The sequence below is a fragment of the Polyodon spathula genome, chromosome 10 (assembly GCF_017654505.1).
Source record: "Polyodon spathula isolate WHYD16114869_AA chromosome 10, ASM1765450v1, whole genome shotgun sequence".
Lineage (NCBI taxonomy): Eukaryota > Metazoa > Chordata > Actinopteri > Acipenseriformes > Polyodontidae > Polyodon > Polyodon spathula.
The window spans coordinates 45964646-45982505 of record NC_054543.1 but is presented as its reverse complement, the minus strand read 5'-3'; positions in this window follow the sequence as shown (position 1 = coordinate 45982505).

The window sequence follows — 17860 nt, the reverse complement described above, 5'->3', positions numbered from 1 at the left end:
AGTAACTTGAAAATACTGGTAAGTATCAGGCATGCAGAGTGAAGCTGTTCAGTGTTGCAACCACAGCAGGGAGGGGTGTCTGCAAATCCTAATAAAACTAACACCCAGTATTAATCAAAGCCATCTGTAGTTACAGCTGTTGTAAAAAATGCATGCTTTCAAACTGCTCTCTGAACAGCGAAATTGTATCGCTGAATTTTGCAATATGCTTTTTTTTTTTATCAACCAACTAGTTCTAGAATTGCTGTAACAGTAAGACAACACAACATAAGTACATTGCGTTTACTTACAGACCAGCAGTGGTTGGTCCTTACGTGTCAGTCTGATTCTAATTATATCTGACCTAAAATGTTTTACAGGTTCTACATTACAATTTGACATAGTTGCCTAACTCTATCTCTTGGAAGATATTGTGACAGATAGTTTCTGTACATTTTCCCTCTGTAAATCTGTGTATTTATATAATAGTATTCGTTTAATTCGACCCACTGTTTGTTGTACACAAAGGTATATTTGTACATCGTAGTACGTGCGAACGATGTCTCCAGAACAATACAGTTTGGTCATAATATAACATATATATATATATATATATATATATATATATATATATATATATATATATATATATATATATATCATGTATGTATATATTCAAATCACTGTGCACAACCTGGATCTTTGTTACTTTGTTAGTATAAACTGCATAACAAATAAATACCTTTCAGATGTTGTTCAGGGGTTACTTGGTAATGCCAGCTATTAAACAGTACATGCATTGTGCCAGAGTGCCTGATCCCTCTTCCCTGACACGCATATGCTCAAAAATATGTCGTTATATGAGAGCCAGCTCACTAATTGTGATAGATTAGCCCAGTTTCAACGGTCTTGTTGTTGTACTTTCTCTAAAGTGACAAATTCATTGGGTTAGGATAAAAGAAAAAAGTATTTTATTTGCTGCCAAAAAAGGTCAACAAATGGATGTAAAATCAAAGCCAGTTGGAAGCGCAGTTGCACGGTTTTGAATCTGTATATAAGATTATTGTTCCTTGCAAACATATATTAACACTTACCACGCTTACAGGCTCGGTAGAGATTAAAATGTTTTCAAGAGATGTTCACAGCCAGGGTGAAATGTGATATAGTAGTATCAAATACAGATCAGCTGTTAGACTATCTCACCCTACCCTATAACATAAACCTCCCCCTTCGCCTTTCTAATTTTACACAGCTTTTTATTCTCCACTCTTCTCTCTAGTTAGACAACCCTTTATGATGCAGGTTTAATAATCTTAAGGACAACCTTGCTGAGGCAAAGCCAGTCTACTGAATATAGCTGTAAACAACTGTGCTGAACACAAACGTCCTTGCAGTGAATATGCTTTTTTTTTTCTTACAATATACATCATATGTAACAAAGTGCACCTCTGCCCTAGATTCCACCAATGAACTCATTCCACTGCTAAGAGGGGGAAATCTCTAAATACTAGAAAGAGATTAAAGTGATATTACTGCAAGCTATTCGTGTGCACTGTGAAAAGTGGAAAAATGGTAACAAAAAATGATCAAACCGATAAACAAATCCTTATATAGTTTTGTTTAGTTTGTTAGTTTTGGGATTAATGAATGGGGATGTTAGTCATCTGCTAGTCCACAACATCCTCTGAAAAAACCCACCCCCTTTTAGGTTATTGAGAACAGCAGGGTGCCATAAAATCTGCATGATGATTCTTTTCTTTACAGGTATACGTATGGTTAGGGCAACTGTTTGGTTTAGAGTATTCTTTTAGTGTATTCCCTTGCCAAATGATCTACCATGGTGCAAGCTATTGGTGGTACCACAGTGGTAAGATTTTCATATTTTACAATACCATAGTGGATGGTATCACTTTGGTATCTACCACTGCCAACTGGTAATCCATTGCAGTGAACCACTGTGCAATATTGGTTCCAGATCTATGGTGTTGCCATAACTGGTATCTGGTTCGCTAATAGTTCTGCCTGGGTAATTCCCTGGTATTATAAAGACAGTAAACCACAGTATATCTTAGTATAAGCATGATAATTCATAGTACAGTATATCAATGGGAATGCGCAATTAGCACTGTGCATTTATTTTAAATGTGTGGCAAGTGCATTTACAAAGACTTCCCCTCTCAACCTGTTTCAAGGTCTGTTGCACTGTACCCAGACTGCTCTTAGATAATTTCTTCCTTCTGATTTCCTCTCTGCTCTTTCCTTTCCTTTTTTTGCATTCTTGATGCCCCCTTCACTTCTGTAATTTGTCATACTTCTGATGTTCTTCCTCTTTCCTTTTTCCTTAAATTAAGATTAAGTCAGAAGATACTACATAAAAGACTATACTCACTTTACAGTTTCCTCTAATAAAACTGACACGGCACATCATTAACAAAGGAGTGCCTGTTTTATAGTGTGAGCATATCTGCTTATCAGTTTGGAGCAAATAGCAATTTGTAAGGGTGAGAGAGGTTTCACACCCTGGAGCTATTGTTTTATAGCAGGGTTAGTGGCATTGTCATCTGTTATTCAATGATTGTATTCCATGTTTACGCACTAACAGAGTATTAAAGAAGGGTCATCTTTAGTGATCAGTGGTGCGTGATGTTTTATCATTGGTGATGTGTAACCCACACACATTTTCAACACTGCACACCAGACAGAGTTGGCAGAAAGTAAGAAGCAGATCTGTAAAAAGAAGAAAACCTTTTGAAGGAGTCATAGCATTACTGCAACATATCTAGTGGCCACAATCTCCAATTCAAGTAGCGCCAGTGCCAATAGTGTTGGCAATCTGTGCGTCTTGGTTTGCCTGCTTCTGTGCAACAAGTATTGTAAAACATAATTTCCTCGGTGACGTGTTGTTGCTGGCAGTCAGAACGCTTTAAGCTTGCAGAGTCACATAACAGAACCCTAAGCACATTTTCAATTAAATATACAATATACTGTTTTGTGCTTGTTCAATAAGCTCTGGGTTTTAACCAAAACACAAATGTCATTTACTAACTCCAGTCATGATCTATTTCTAACACCAAGACTAGCTACATAATTCAAATGTGCCATTACCCTTTACGGATTGATTCCCACTAGTTCATGTTTTTTCCTCTCTTGACAGTGTCTCAGTGGGAACTGGTTTGGTATGAATCTACTACTGAAAGATTTACATACTGCAGATTCATAAGAGACAGACTCATTGACTTGGTCATGCGCTGGAAAATGGGGGATCCTCTACTATTCTGTATGGGGCTCTGCACATTTATCTCCACTATAGTTTTCAATTGTTGCAGCAATCCATCCCTGACAGCACTTGATCGATATCAATCACACCAGGAGCTAAGCGCATTTACACCGCTGACCCATTAAGTATCAACAGTACTCCTTGTGGGTGGATTATACTATATATGGGATCCAGGCTTCAGACCAGAGGTGTCTGATGCTAACCTAATAAATTCAGAGAAACTCAAGACTGGCCTTTATGAACACTGTCCTCTCTGAGAGGGATGATTGAGTATCTCATAAGGTGTCACGTTTACCTCTGAAGTGGCTGAGAGACCAGTTAACGTAGCTCTTTGAAATGTGTGATTTGATTTTCTTCCTATTAATCCTGTCTGCCTAATTGAAAGTACCTAAGCTTGCCATGCGGGATCCATCTGGAAAAGCTTAAAATTCCTTGGCTGCAAAATGTGACAGCATTAAAAGAAGTTTGCATGCAAATGTTCACATGTGCCTGTAACAAAGTGCCCGCCCCTGTGTATATTATCTGTTATGTGTTGCGTGTGGTGTGTTTAAATGTTGGTGTATAGACATTGGTACACGGGATATAAACGGGTCTGTGTAACACGAGCACGGGGAATTGCACTTTATTAATTCACGTGCTGGGATTCAAGTGAATAATTAATTGGTAATTGAATCCCAGCACAATAGTATATATAGATGCACGTTGTCACATACTGGCGGTTGGGTGTTCGGTGAGCGGAGAACGGGATTGGAGACGGAGGAAATAAGTATAGTAGTAATAATAAGAGGAGAAAGTATCTGCTCACCGTGTTTGTCAGTGTCTATCCGTGCTCCGTTTTGTTAAGTTTAGTCTGTTTTTGTTTGTGTATTTATTTTGGCGTAGAGTGCCGTGTCCTGTGTTTTCGTGTTTGTTTAAACCTTTTATTTTGTATTAAACCGGCGCCAACAGGCGTCTTCATCATTTCATTTCATCCGTCCTGTGTTTTGTGTATTTCATTCCTTTTCCTGGTTCTGACGCCGCCCACTTGGCCGTCTTTGTGATATTGCCGCAGAAGTCTAAAGACCAACACTTTGTGGGCATTGTTTCTTCTGCAACTGGTATTTATATATTAATTTCAATATTTACAGAGGGCGGTTAATTGAATCAGCTTGTTAGGCTATAGTGGCTATAGTTAGGGAATACGAGTTGTAACCAGTGCTAGTTGTTCTTTGAGGGCAAACAAATAGTTTGCATCAAAAACCTCAACCTAAAATAAATGTAATTGAAGTTTTGTTCCAAAAATGAGTACAAATCATGAGTGATTTTGGGGGAATTCCACATCAGTTTATTTAGCTGCACAGGATTGTTTCATGATTTCAACTCTTTGGTACAAAAGTCAGGCCAAGTAGCTGGATCATAAAAATCACATAAAGGTGACTGACTGGGTACCGTGTTTACTATACATGATTCACATCTTTCCTCTGGCTCAACTGTTTATTTTTCGTGCGAGGAGGAGGTTGGCAGTTCCGCTGCAGCACTATACTTCGATATGTAGTTGTTGGTCCACTTTTAAACCATTTACTGTACACTTTTTTTGATGTAATATTCAGTCTACCATATTGTATGTACTTATTACCACAACTGTGGAAAGTTAGCTTACTTCTACTTGTTTTTTTTTTCAATTACGGAAAATTGGGGTGCAATATAGGAGTTTGCACAGATGATTAAAATTGACTGATAGGCCTATGAGTATTTTTTTTCAGAAGTTTGTGATTTTATACCTTGTTAGTAAACTGTTTGTTATAATCTTTATAAACCTGCAGCTCTGTATTTACAGTATAATCGTAAATCTCGAAAAACTACTCACTTATAAATCTTTTGTAGTAATTTTTGTATTACTTTAGTATAAATACATGTTAATTTGGATTCATATGTTTTTTTTTCTGGCTTTATATGAACGAAAAGACACACATTTGCTTGTTTTCCCATTGGAAATAGTGATATTTTGAAATATCACTGTCCTGGTCACAAAAGCAAAGTTTGTGGGGAATAATAGCCATTTTCTATACTTTTGAGGCATAAGCAATTAGGAAATAACACTTACTACTCAGGAACAAAAATTGTGTTACATAGTGTTATGCAAGGCAGTGTTGAGTGACACACTGCAGTTACAGATTGTGTTCTGTGCCCTGCCGGTGAGATGAGGTTAAAAGCTTCAAAACCACGAAAGCAGATGGGCATGGCTCATTTGCATTGGTTAAGACTCTTGATTGCGGTGCTCGGGATCACCTGCTCGCGCCCAGCTCTGCCCTGTTACAGTCAGTCGATCATACTGCACACTAGACGAACTTTAAAAACCCTTCATAATGAGCTGAAATATGGTAGAAAGATAGAGTTCCAGGTATTCCCAACATAGGAACTACTGGTTTGTGAATGCTGCTCAAGAAGCTGTTCCTTCACATCATAGTCCATTTGTAATATAACAGCTATAAGGGTCACTTATAAAGACATACAAATGCATTTTGCATGAATGGAAATCATTAGATCAGCTGCCGACTGAAATGCTTTATTTACGTACACATTAGGAAGAGAGATTGTGATGAATTTTGCCTTTGTGTGATGCACTAGTTTAGCATTTTAAAGGAGTAGTATCTGACATGGAAATAGTATTGCATTGCTGCACATCGCTTGCTAATGTAACTTTCTACTGTCTCGGAGTGAAATGATAATAGCCATGCTCATTTTCTTAAATTGCTTGTACAGTGTAGTACATTAATTGACTATAGTGATTAGTATAAATTTCTGTAACACATTTGTGAATGAAATGCTACATCTTCTACAGACCTATCCTTGTAAACAAACTGCAACAACATATTGTATTGTGTTATCTCATATTGCTCTGTATTCACTTAAACTGTTAAAATCTGTTTTACTGATTGTCCCAGTAGCATTTGCATGTCGTCTCAAGGCCTCTTTGAATGACTTGATGTGGTATTAGCTTACACTCCTGTTTTTTATAGGGCATACATTGCCAGGAAAGTAGTAAGTGTGTACAAAGAACAATTTTATTCTCAGATTATTTTATTAAAAGTGTGGGTTCTATTGTTCCTGAAATGCTCAGATAAACACAATCAAGTTTACTGTCATTGTTACACACCACATATAAATAATGCATTTCCTTTCCCTCTAACAAGCAGCCCTGGACTTGACTCATTGCTGGAAAATTTAATGAAACAAATATTTATATATATCAAAAAAAACTAGGACTGACTGAAACGCAAAGGGAAACCGTTAAAATGAAGCATTGAAGATCTGGGCTGAATATAACAGGACAAACATGTGACTGGTGACTTAAACAGAGTAATAATGTAACTCTTAAAGGGCATTTAGTCTATATACACTTCAACATGTCTATTATGCCGAAAGGGAGACATTAGTTTCTAATCCCCCCAAAGAGAGCTGGAGGCATGAATAATGAATATGAAATCATAGAATAAATACATGCATCAGGGCATTCAACTTCAGGAATCTATTATGTGTTTTTACACATGCTAAGTCCCCTAACTGGCAGCAGTCCAAGCCACAAGCTCTGCTAATTCTTTTCTTTTCAGTGAGCTGAGAGAAGTAACTCAGACCATGGGATCGGGAAGATTAGTTTAACTTCTGCTGCTCACTATTCCTCAACTCGTTAATAACTTTACTGTTTCTGCCACAAAGTGTAGGAGTGTGCAGTTTCAAGGTTACATAGGTGACTGTACGGATGATTCATATGCTTGACTACTGGGATTAAGTCTCAAAAGAATAATCCAATAGATCTTGGGTCTTGTCTGCTGATTAAAATTCAATAATCCACAAACTCCAGTACATAGACCACTAAGCAAAGCCTAGTTATCAACCTGTAATGTAGTCATAAGCAGATATTTGTGGGTGAATTTAGAAAGTAAATTCTATGCACCCATGCATGTTGATAATGTGGCTAAGAAATGGCACATGACATACATGACAAAGTATCAACATCAATCTGAGAATGCTTGACCAGGTTTTCTATATCTAGTTCACGCCTGATGTTCCTCAACACAATAAGCAATTCCTCATGCAAAATGAAGCAAAGCTTACCACTCACAACTGGCACTGACAGAGAACCCTGTGGCAAGTGAAGTTACCATTGTGAAAAATGCAGGGCTGTCTGGTGGTGGTCCAGCCAGCCCTGCTTGTTATGAGAGGAAATCATGCACAGAGTTCTGAGCAGGTGGCTGTTTCCTTGTAGCTAAATACTGATGATTACTTACTTTCTTTGAGAGAAAGGATTACTGCAGTTCTAATTGAGAAAATAGCTCACACATTGATCACACGTTCTCAGCTGCTGGATATGGCATTAGGATGTATAAAAAAAGCCAGTTTAAACTGGTCACATGGCGGGGCGTGAGCTGGGTATGTAAGGATAGGAAGCAGAAAGAGCAGTTAGTGAGACAGAGTGCCGCTGAAGGAACGGATTTAGGACAGAGGATCGGGTGAAGCCCAGACTTAATAGAGGGCCAATGGCCCGGGCTGTAAAGATAGAAGGATAGAAGGGTGGTTGCTGACTGAGGGTGGCGTAGCCAACGCGCATCCCAGGGGCGAAGCCCAGCTACCAAAAAACATATACAAGGGTTAATACTCGAAGAGCCGACACTCGGGAGAGAAAATCTGTCCTGGTCGCCAGAACACGAAATGGAAGTACAAGGGAGTCGCCCCTCGTGAGAGTAGGGTACTCAGCATCTGAGGCTTCTGTAAAGGGGCACTTGTGAAATGGAAGCCTTTAGTCTACAGTATTGGCATAATGAAATACTAGCTCTCAGCTGTGTCATGCATTCCTGAAAAGCAAAGTGTGGATATTTGAAAAAGCTTAAATATTAAATCTCTGCTACTGATACTGTCAATACCTTCATTGTAGCTGTATATCTGGTATTTACTTTAGCTTGGATAGTGTTTGTTTTTTTGTGGCTAAATAGAAACATATTCAAATATTATTCTAACCAATAATGTAACTGAACAGCTCCTGTCTAAGTGGCGCCATAGAAAAGCAAAGCTCACTGGCTTTTACATCTGGGGTCTGGAACCAAATCACTTGATATGCCATAATTTCAAATTAACATAATTTTGTTTAATACCATAAAAAATGATTTCTGAACATTTTTAAAAATATATATTTAGTGGAAAAGCACAATTGAAGAGTACAGTAAATAGCTTTAAATTGCAATTGGTTCATGTTTTTAAGATGTTTTCAATCAATGAGAGGGATTCTTATTTTTCTTCTTGCAGTTACTGCAAAAAAAAATGCAATTACATTTTTTTTAAATGTGATATCATTTATACATTAAGAACCACTGCAAATGATTACAAACGTCAATCATAAAAAGCTTGTGGGGCAGTAAAAAAAAAAAAAAAAAAAAAAACAAACAAAAAAAGCATGACAATTTGATGCTTCTTACTCCTTAACACTCTTCAAATATCCAGCTGGGGGCATGGTGTCTGTCCTGTGATGGGACACGTTCACTCATCACAGAGTCCTGAGGCGTGAGGTGCCGAAGACAGGGTGAGCTGCACTGTCTAGCTACTGACACCAGGAGTAGCATCTTCTCAAAAGCAGGGTTATGGAATGTGACCTGAATGCAGTCACACTCCTACAAAAAGAGAATTTCATCAGTCAGTAAGGACGGGGGATGGCATTGTCATGAGAATAGCACAGAGGGGGCGGTAGTATCTAACACCCCAAAGGGTGCACTCAGTCACACTGAGCTAAAAACAATCCGTCATGTGACTAAAAACTAAACCAAGAACAGAAGGCTTAATCGGGTGAGCACAAGTAGAATTGTATTTATCAAGCCCCCATTGGCAGGTTAGATATTTATACACTAGTATTTACCTACAACAAATACACTTGGGGAATGTAATCACTGTCATTGCAGTACATGCTTTGTGTCTACTTTGAGATTAATCTTGAAATGTTTGCCTTGCCATGCAATACTGAGGGACCTTAGGACAGTAGATGAAGCAGAAATACTAACCTTGTCTTTCTTCTCACAGTCAAAACCAAAGCAACACAATCAAACATGACACTGTGATTTAAAATTGTAATCAAGTAAAAAAAAAAAAAAATTGAGTTAGACAAAACACGCCAATAAAAATATTTTTGTTTTCCTTTAAAAACATGTTTTAATTTGAGCTCTTATGTTTGCATTTTCCCCCAGTAAATCATTGTAAAAGCCTTGACACATAGCCAGGTTTAAAATACAGTGTTACTGTATTTTAAGAGCCATGAACAAGCAAAGCATGGTTACTTGTTTGTGAAGGGCAAAGTCAATCAATCAATCAATCTTTATTTTATATAGCGCCTTTCATAGTGGACCACCATCACAAAGCACTTTGCAAGATGCAGCAACAAGAAGAAAATTCATAATACTTTAAATACAGAGAAATGTGTATCCATACATGATATACAGTAAAAAAACAATAGATTAGTCTACTAATAACTGAAACAAGTATTTAAACTTTTACAGAACTGTTACATTATTCATATATATATATATATATATATATATATATATATATATATATATATATATATATATACTGTGCAGCATATGGAGGTGTTTTAAATATAAGTCACCCATATATTAGCATTATCATACAATATAATTCATCAGTGTATGTTTAGAATATAAAAGTATAGTATTGAATAAAAAGTGTAGATGACATGAAATTGAAAAGAATCCTCTCCAGTGTTGGCTGTATCCCAATAACCCTCTCCCATTCCCACTCTGACGCCATATGTGGATTAAACCCCCGATGGGTACACAAGTCTTACAGATCCTTTATATATGTGGATTACACCCCTGATGGGTACATGAGTTTTACAGATCCATTCCTTATGGCTGGCAAAGGTTGTTGTGTGTTTGTGTGCCACTTGGAGGCTGCTTGTACTGTGAGTGGCCCATTCCTCCAATAAACCCCTTGTGTAATTTGTGTCCCTTGTAGGCTTGCGAGGGCAGAGGGATCTACAGACTCGCCATGACCCCAGTACTTAAACCACTTCCAAATGCAGCTTGTGTCAAGAAAACAAACACAAGCAGTTAATTGTGAGTCTGGGGTCTTCTAAAGGAGGGATGCCTTTGAATTACAGCATGTTAGTATAGGGTTTGTATAAAGAGCTTCAAGATGTGAAAGGCCCAGGAGAGTCTTAATAAATACACATCACTGTGTGTGTCTGCCTGTCTTTGTGTGTGTGTGTCTTTGTGTGTGTGTATGTGTGTGTCTGCCTGTCTGTGTGTGTGTCTGTGTGTGTGATCATCTTTTTTCGCAACATTTAGGATATAATTTCCATTGGGAGATCAAACTTACCCCTATACATAGGTCAAATAGTTATGCCATATAACACCTGTGAAGAATTCAGAAGAATTTATACTGTTATCTCAATTGCATTTAAAGCAAATATACTTGCTTTATACAATTTATTCTCCAAACAGCTTTCCTGATAATATTTAAATATATGCATTCCTTGGCAAAAATTTAAAACTGTTTAGTTTAGCTTACCTCATACATCTGTCAACCACCCCTGTTGTTTATAACCACAAAACTAACAGTATTTCCTACAGCCCCCTCCAGAGAGATCTGAATTTACAAAGCATTAACTGTACATCAAGTCTATAAACAAGGTCGAAAAATCTATGTCAGCTCTACCTTCGATTTATCACCAAAATGCTAACAGCAGCCAACAGAAGTAAACTTACAAAGTCAAGGAATAACATTGAAATGCCTGGAATAAGTGTGTTTTTAATGCATTTAAAAGAACCGATGGCACTGGTAACATGAAAACAGTTTATTCAACTACAGGAAGCTAAAAGCACAGAAACCCTTTGGTTTTGGGATATGTATGCTTAGTCTACATTACACTGTGCTGCAAAGTGACACCCACTTTTGAAGCTAGTAAAACCCTGAGGAAAAAGATTATACCTTAAAAAATGAACATACTTGAAACATACATATTATAGCTAAGTGTGTGGCGTAGTTTAGTTGTGCTAGTTTTTTGGCTGGATTAGTCAAATTTGAAAGGGGCATGTGGCATGGTACACCCTGCCCCTGTGAGTATTTTGTGTATTGTATATTGTGTTATTATTGTTTACAATTGATGTGTGCATGTGTGTTTTAGGTAGGCAGGGAAGGATTAATTGCCTTCCCTGTCAAAACAGTTCACGTGCAGAATGCGCCTGGGTATGATTAAATGATTAACAAGCATCGAGCCCAGGCACAGCTGCATAAGAGGCAGGGATCTCTCACTTGGAGCGGGGTTTTGTTCAGAGGAGGAATGTAAATTAAAGGTACAAAAATAAACAATTGCTACTCGTGCTGGAGTTAAACAAGCAGTTTCTTTTCCCCATTTATTTAATAAATAATTTGTCACAACAGTTTGGGTGAGAAAGTATTTGGATGTACAGAATTAAGACAGGTATTTGGTAATCACTTTGGACACAGCTGTATTTGCTTTCTATTTGGCAAAGGTAGTATATAAAAAATTCAAAGTAGTGTGCACTGGAAATGTTTTTCACGTTACCATTTACTCCCCATCTCCACATAATGTGTGCCATTTTAAATGTTTACAATATCAACAACATTAACCTCAGGGTGTATTAATGAAGCCAACGAAAAATGTATCCAAGGGGATTCGGTGTAACTTTCTGTCGCTTTGCATTTCCAGTAGACTGGTATTTTCTTCCTTAGTACAGAATGTATCTATTTTATCAAATGCCGAAAGTTCAACTAGCTGCTATTATTGTTACTAAAATACAACCGCATCTAATAAATAAAACAAAACCTGTCAAAGTATGACTAGTATAATTCATATTTATATTTACCGGAGCATTTATACTGTACTTCTAAAAAAAACAGAAAGATTACTCTTCCCTGATTAGGAGGCTTGGTGGTCCTGTGGTTAAGGAAAGGGGCTTATTACCAAGAGGTTCACCCCCAAGTCTCTGTAAGTCACTTTGGATAAAAACGTCTGCTAAATGACTAAATTATATTAATAATAATTAATATTCAATTATACAACAAGTTGAAAACAGCAAAGTTTATGAGCAGCACAGAGCACTCTCCATAGGCACAATCACCAGATGCCTGCTTCACCCACCCTAGAAATCCTGTCAACTTAATTGAAATCATGCATGCGTAAGTATGGACGCGATACATTCAGTGTTTTTTTTAATTGTATTTGCAGTTTGTTTTGAGCTGCTAAACAAACATTAAATATGTATGCACAGTGGTTTAGAGATACTATATAATACTGTTAAAAAATCAATTCAAAATCATAATTTTCTTTTACTTTCATTTTTATTTGGGCATTTATGAGTCGTCCTTGTACCCCCGTGACCCTTAGAAGTACCTCCAGACTTAATATACACAATTTCACTTTTTCCAAAATTTTTTTTCTACCTTGCTTGTTTTGTGACCCCCAGTGTTATTGCAATTTTCATTATCTAATTGAGCACAGAAGCTAACATTGAATAAAGTGGATGAGAGGCCCGCTTATTCCTTTGAGAGTCCATTGATTAATGCTGAAGGTACCTCCAAGAGTAAGCCAAGTTTCCATTTCCCGTCAGACACTTTCACATTGATGTCTGATGCCTTTGTATAGTTTTCTTATTTATATATTTGGGCACTAGCACTTTGATGGTACAGTACAGACACCGATGTAATGGACGCTGTTCTATTATAGGGGGAACCACAGAAAATACTGTATTTGTTGTTTCCTGCCTATGCTTTTTCTATAATACCTTGACAGACAGCAAAAATACTTTAATCATTTAATTATGAACCTCTTGGAATGTGTTGTGTAACTTAAAGCAGGTGAAATTGGCAGCCAGCCCTTAATGTTGGTATCTCACCCTGCCCTGTTTGCCAGACACTTGATGAACTGGAACCTAGCATACCCCAGCCAATCATAGGTGACGAATAGCAGCACTGCCCACCCCTGGTCTCTGCTTGAGCGTGTCAGATTGCAGTAGCCAGGGAATGAACTCGGGGCTTACCATGAGACTTGTCAACTGAGTTTTACGCTAGATGATTTGTCTTATTCTGGATGGGGTCCTGTGCACGTCTCAAGTGAAATATATCTTTTTTTTCCTTCTTAAATCTTTCTTTAAAATCAGGATGTAACTCATATTAATTAAACAACATGCAATTTTTTTCAAACAGCAGCGTTACATTATTACTGGGTAACCCAATGGCTTCTAGACAGCACCTAGGACTGGCTTGAGGGATGTTTAAGCAAACTTCTGGGTTGCTGTTTCTTCTGGGAAAACTGAGATATCCAGATCACTTACTGTATATCTTGTTTCAGCTTCTCAAAAGCGCTCAGGACTCAAATGGTCCGGTTAAAAATAACTACAAAATCAGGAACCAAATAACAGGTGAGTGACACTCCCTTGCCCAAGCTAGAAGTCGAACACTCTTGGCTTTGCTACCATGTTGGTGAGGTGTAATGGGCAGCGTTGTATAATACACTGCTGTTACACATTCTGACCCGTCGGTAAGATGAGGTTAAAAGCTTTATGACCACGAATGCAGACGAACCTGGCTTGTTTGTACTGTAGTTAAGACGCTTGCTTGCGGTGCATGGGGTCGCCAGTTCAAGCCAAGCCTCTGCCCTGTTTGCCAGGCACTTGATGAACTGGAACCCAGCTTACTCCAGTCATTCATAAATGGTGAATGGCAGCACTGCCCACCCTCCTTTAGGCTCCCACTGAAGCTCAAGTATCACTTCTTGGGGGCGACTCCCTTATGAGATGGAAGGTTCGAACCAGGGCCAAATGAAGTGATCTAAATACATCTACCGAACCACTGGCTAGGTTCTGTCTCTTACGTCTGTATGCAAATGAACATATAGAATGTGGATTTTATGTTGGTGGAAAACTTCATTATTTTTCTTAGTTACAGCTTATTTTGATGGAGTTTCAGCAGGGGTTAAGGTTAGCAGGGAAAGTGAAACAAAAGGTGATGCAAGAATTCAATAGTTTAAATATATATATTAAAAAAGGCTCACACTAATGTTATTACTGTTGAGTTAACCCTTCCTTTAGAGATTTAGCAGTATGACCATTTGGTAATAATGCTAAACATTGACATATTTGGATGGGAAGCTTTCTACTGTTCAATTTTGTTTTTGCAGCTCTTTGGTGAATGCACTGTCCATTAAAATGAATATATGGTTTGACCAATCTAGAACTGGACTTACAATTGTATTTAATTTTACGGTTAGGGCTAGGGCTTGGGTTAGGGCTAGGACTAAAGGTTATGGTTAGGGTTATGTCTAGGGCAAGGGTTAGGGGTAAGGTTAAGTTTAGAGAGGGATAATGTCAGTGAAATGAACAGGAAAGAGAAAAGCAAAAACATATTCTTGTCACATACTCACAATCAGTACTGAACATTCTACAAGAAGAGACTTGTTTAGTTACACTAACTAGCAACCTTCTACTGAGTACGAGGTCGTGATGAAAGCTTGGATTTGAACCCAGCGGTGAAACGTTAGTGCAATACCCTACGATTTTCCCCAAATACTGACACCTCTAGCAAGCAGCCTGAGGAAACCCTTTCCGACAGGTTTGTGCCATATTGTAATTGAATACAGCTTCAATAATTTTTTTTCTGGGGAATCAAGCTGGTATCACTTGAAACCATTTAATAGGGAGAAGGATTGACATTTCAACTGGTTGAGAATGCTGCAGCTAGAGTGCTGACTGCTATTCTTAGTTGGAACAAATTGTACAACTAGAGATTATGAACTAGGAATAGGTGGGGTACATTTCATTCCAATTTAGACCTGCGTGATAAGATCCAGGAATTCTTTACCGTACTAAAAAAACCAAAAAACAGGCAAAACGATAACACTAGGTCCCTATGTTCTAACTGGGAAATGACCAAGGCATGTGAAACAGGAGAATTGCATGATGTCAATTGTTGCTCAGATTCTTATTACACTTATTGTGTCACTAGCTATCAGTGTTTTCCGCTATCACTAGTGGCTATCTAGAACTTGTACTGTACCTACCTCACTCAACACTCCAGAGCCATGTTCCCCATGTCCCAGTATCAGTGATGTAAACCATTTCAAATTGCCCAGTAATTGCCAATGCTACCTCATAGAACATTTTTCGTTATCTCAATTACAACAATGGATAAACAATAAAAAATGTGTTTACACTTTACACATATGCTGAAGCTGCCTTTATTTCACTTTCAGCAGCTTAATTTGTCTTGCAAGTATGCGTGACTGCAGTTGTGTTAACTGAATCTGACTGCTCCTGATGAATGAAGTCAGCTATAAATACTGTAACTTCACGGAGATGTGGTTTTAACTCAAAAATGCAAGTGAGACAACCCCAGACGCTCTTTCATGTTTGTGCCAAAAGAAGCTGATGGCCTTATCCTTTGTTTGACATTTGTATTTTCATGGATCAAATAAATTCATTCATGTCCATTACTGCTGTTTGATCCTTTGTTAAGGTGGCATAATCTGACATCAACAGAATGTGCCTGGAAAACGAAGCTCTGATAAAGGACAAGAATCCAATTCCTTTTTTCTGTTCATTGTAGTATTAAATAATAACTCCTTCATTGGGCATTGCATAAATAATGACAACAATCAGAATACTAAATTGTACCAATATTTTAAATGTAAAATCTAAAGCAGAAACAGTAATCTGAGAATGTTGGAATGAAGACAACGTGGCTGATTTAATCCTGACGGCACAGGGCTAATATTATTACCTTTGGCAGTATGGGGCATAAACATACAAGTAACCTACCAATTGATCAAAGTTATTTTGAGCCGACTCTGTTTCTTAATTGAACTATTGGAAAGTGTTGATTGTAAAATCACTTTTGCTTTTTCTTCTGTATGTTGAATGAGACTTGATTGTTTCACAGATAATGTAAAAAAAAAGACAGATCCTTATTTTAATTCAAACCGAACACAAAAAGGGAGTGAATTTAAATGGATTTTCCCTGAAAGGAAGAGTCGTAAGAGCCCATTATATGCTACTCATCTGTAACTTGCTGTAATTCTGCTGTAGGTGACGAGGCTGACTGTCCTCCGGTCTGACATTAAAATATTGAAATACAGTATATATAACACAGGTCAGATACATAGGGGCAAAGTTATGCACAATGTATGAAAAACAGAAAACTGAAAGGAGGCTTCTCCTTTCATAAACACAGCAGTTTTCTTAGGAATCAGTCTGACTTGAAGGTTGTTCACTCAACATCCCTACTTCACTTTTCATGCAGCAACTCCAGCAGCCTTCAGCCATCTTCAGTCAGCAACTTTCAGCCTTTATCTTTGAATGGCGAGACATCACTGATATGAATGGCGTAGTGGAGTCCATCTGTTAAATGACACTCATAGCTGTGTCAATGAGTGCAATCAAAGAGCACACTAGCAGCATGTCAAGCAGTACATTCCAAAGAGTTGAAGCCCTAAAAGCTTATTGTACCATAACGAGTCTAAGACTACTCGTTATCACTATAATATTAAACATCATCATTACGTACAGAAACATCAGTTTCATGAATGAGAAACATTGACTAGAATTGGGTTCTGGTGCCATCATCCCTGAAAAATCAGAAAGAGGGCATGTTGCACAATAAGGAAATCAATTGAGTTATTTGTGTATATACCATGACACTATCCATACACTGCAAAGAGTTTCCACTTTATTTGGGTGTTTGAAAACTTGTCAAACGGTTGGAAACTAATGTCTTCCTTGTTTCCTCAATCATTACAGCAATATATTCAGTAGACATTTCCAAGTGATTTGTGTACGTTCTTGCATAATTCTCCACGGAATCCCCGCCCTGGTAATTGCGACAGCTCCCAGTCCACCAACCTCAGCTATGTCTGCTGCACATTGTATGCTGTTCAGCTCCATTGCTAATAGCATGCCTTTCAGAATACACTTGTAAACATGCTTTGGTGACTCATGGAACATTCTTTAGCTCTTTGCACAGTACAACCTATTGACATCCGCACTGGGCTTATTTGTAAATTGATAAATTACCATAAGTTGTAATGTTAATGTTGTCAGTTGAGTACCGTGTTAATGTGAAAACAAATTGAATATCACACCTCAGAACATCAGAACTTAAGTCATTGAGTAACATGTTACTGTGTCCCAAAATATAGAATTGAGTTGCCACTGGCCCTCTGCCAAGCAGCACCTTATTGTAGCAGCAATGATTCTTCTTTGATACTTCTTCCCTCTGGACCCAACTTAGAATTAAACAAAATTGCCTTGCTGAGCAATATCCACTTGTCATTGTGTGAAAAACAAGCAAAATCAGAACCCATACACTCCATTTGTTCTTTTCCTACTGTGTGAAACATAAATCCAGCTAATTAAAATATGAATAAGAGCTGGCGGAGAGGGGATTTAGATAAGGCTACAGAGGCTGATGCAGTCAAGTAAAGGCAGAGATCATCTCAACTGTCTTGGCAAAGAGACGCCTCGTGGAGCTTTGAACTGTGAACGGAAGATCAGCCCATCATTAGATAAGTACAGTACAGCCTGAGCCGAGCCAAGGGATGTGCTTACT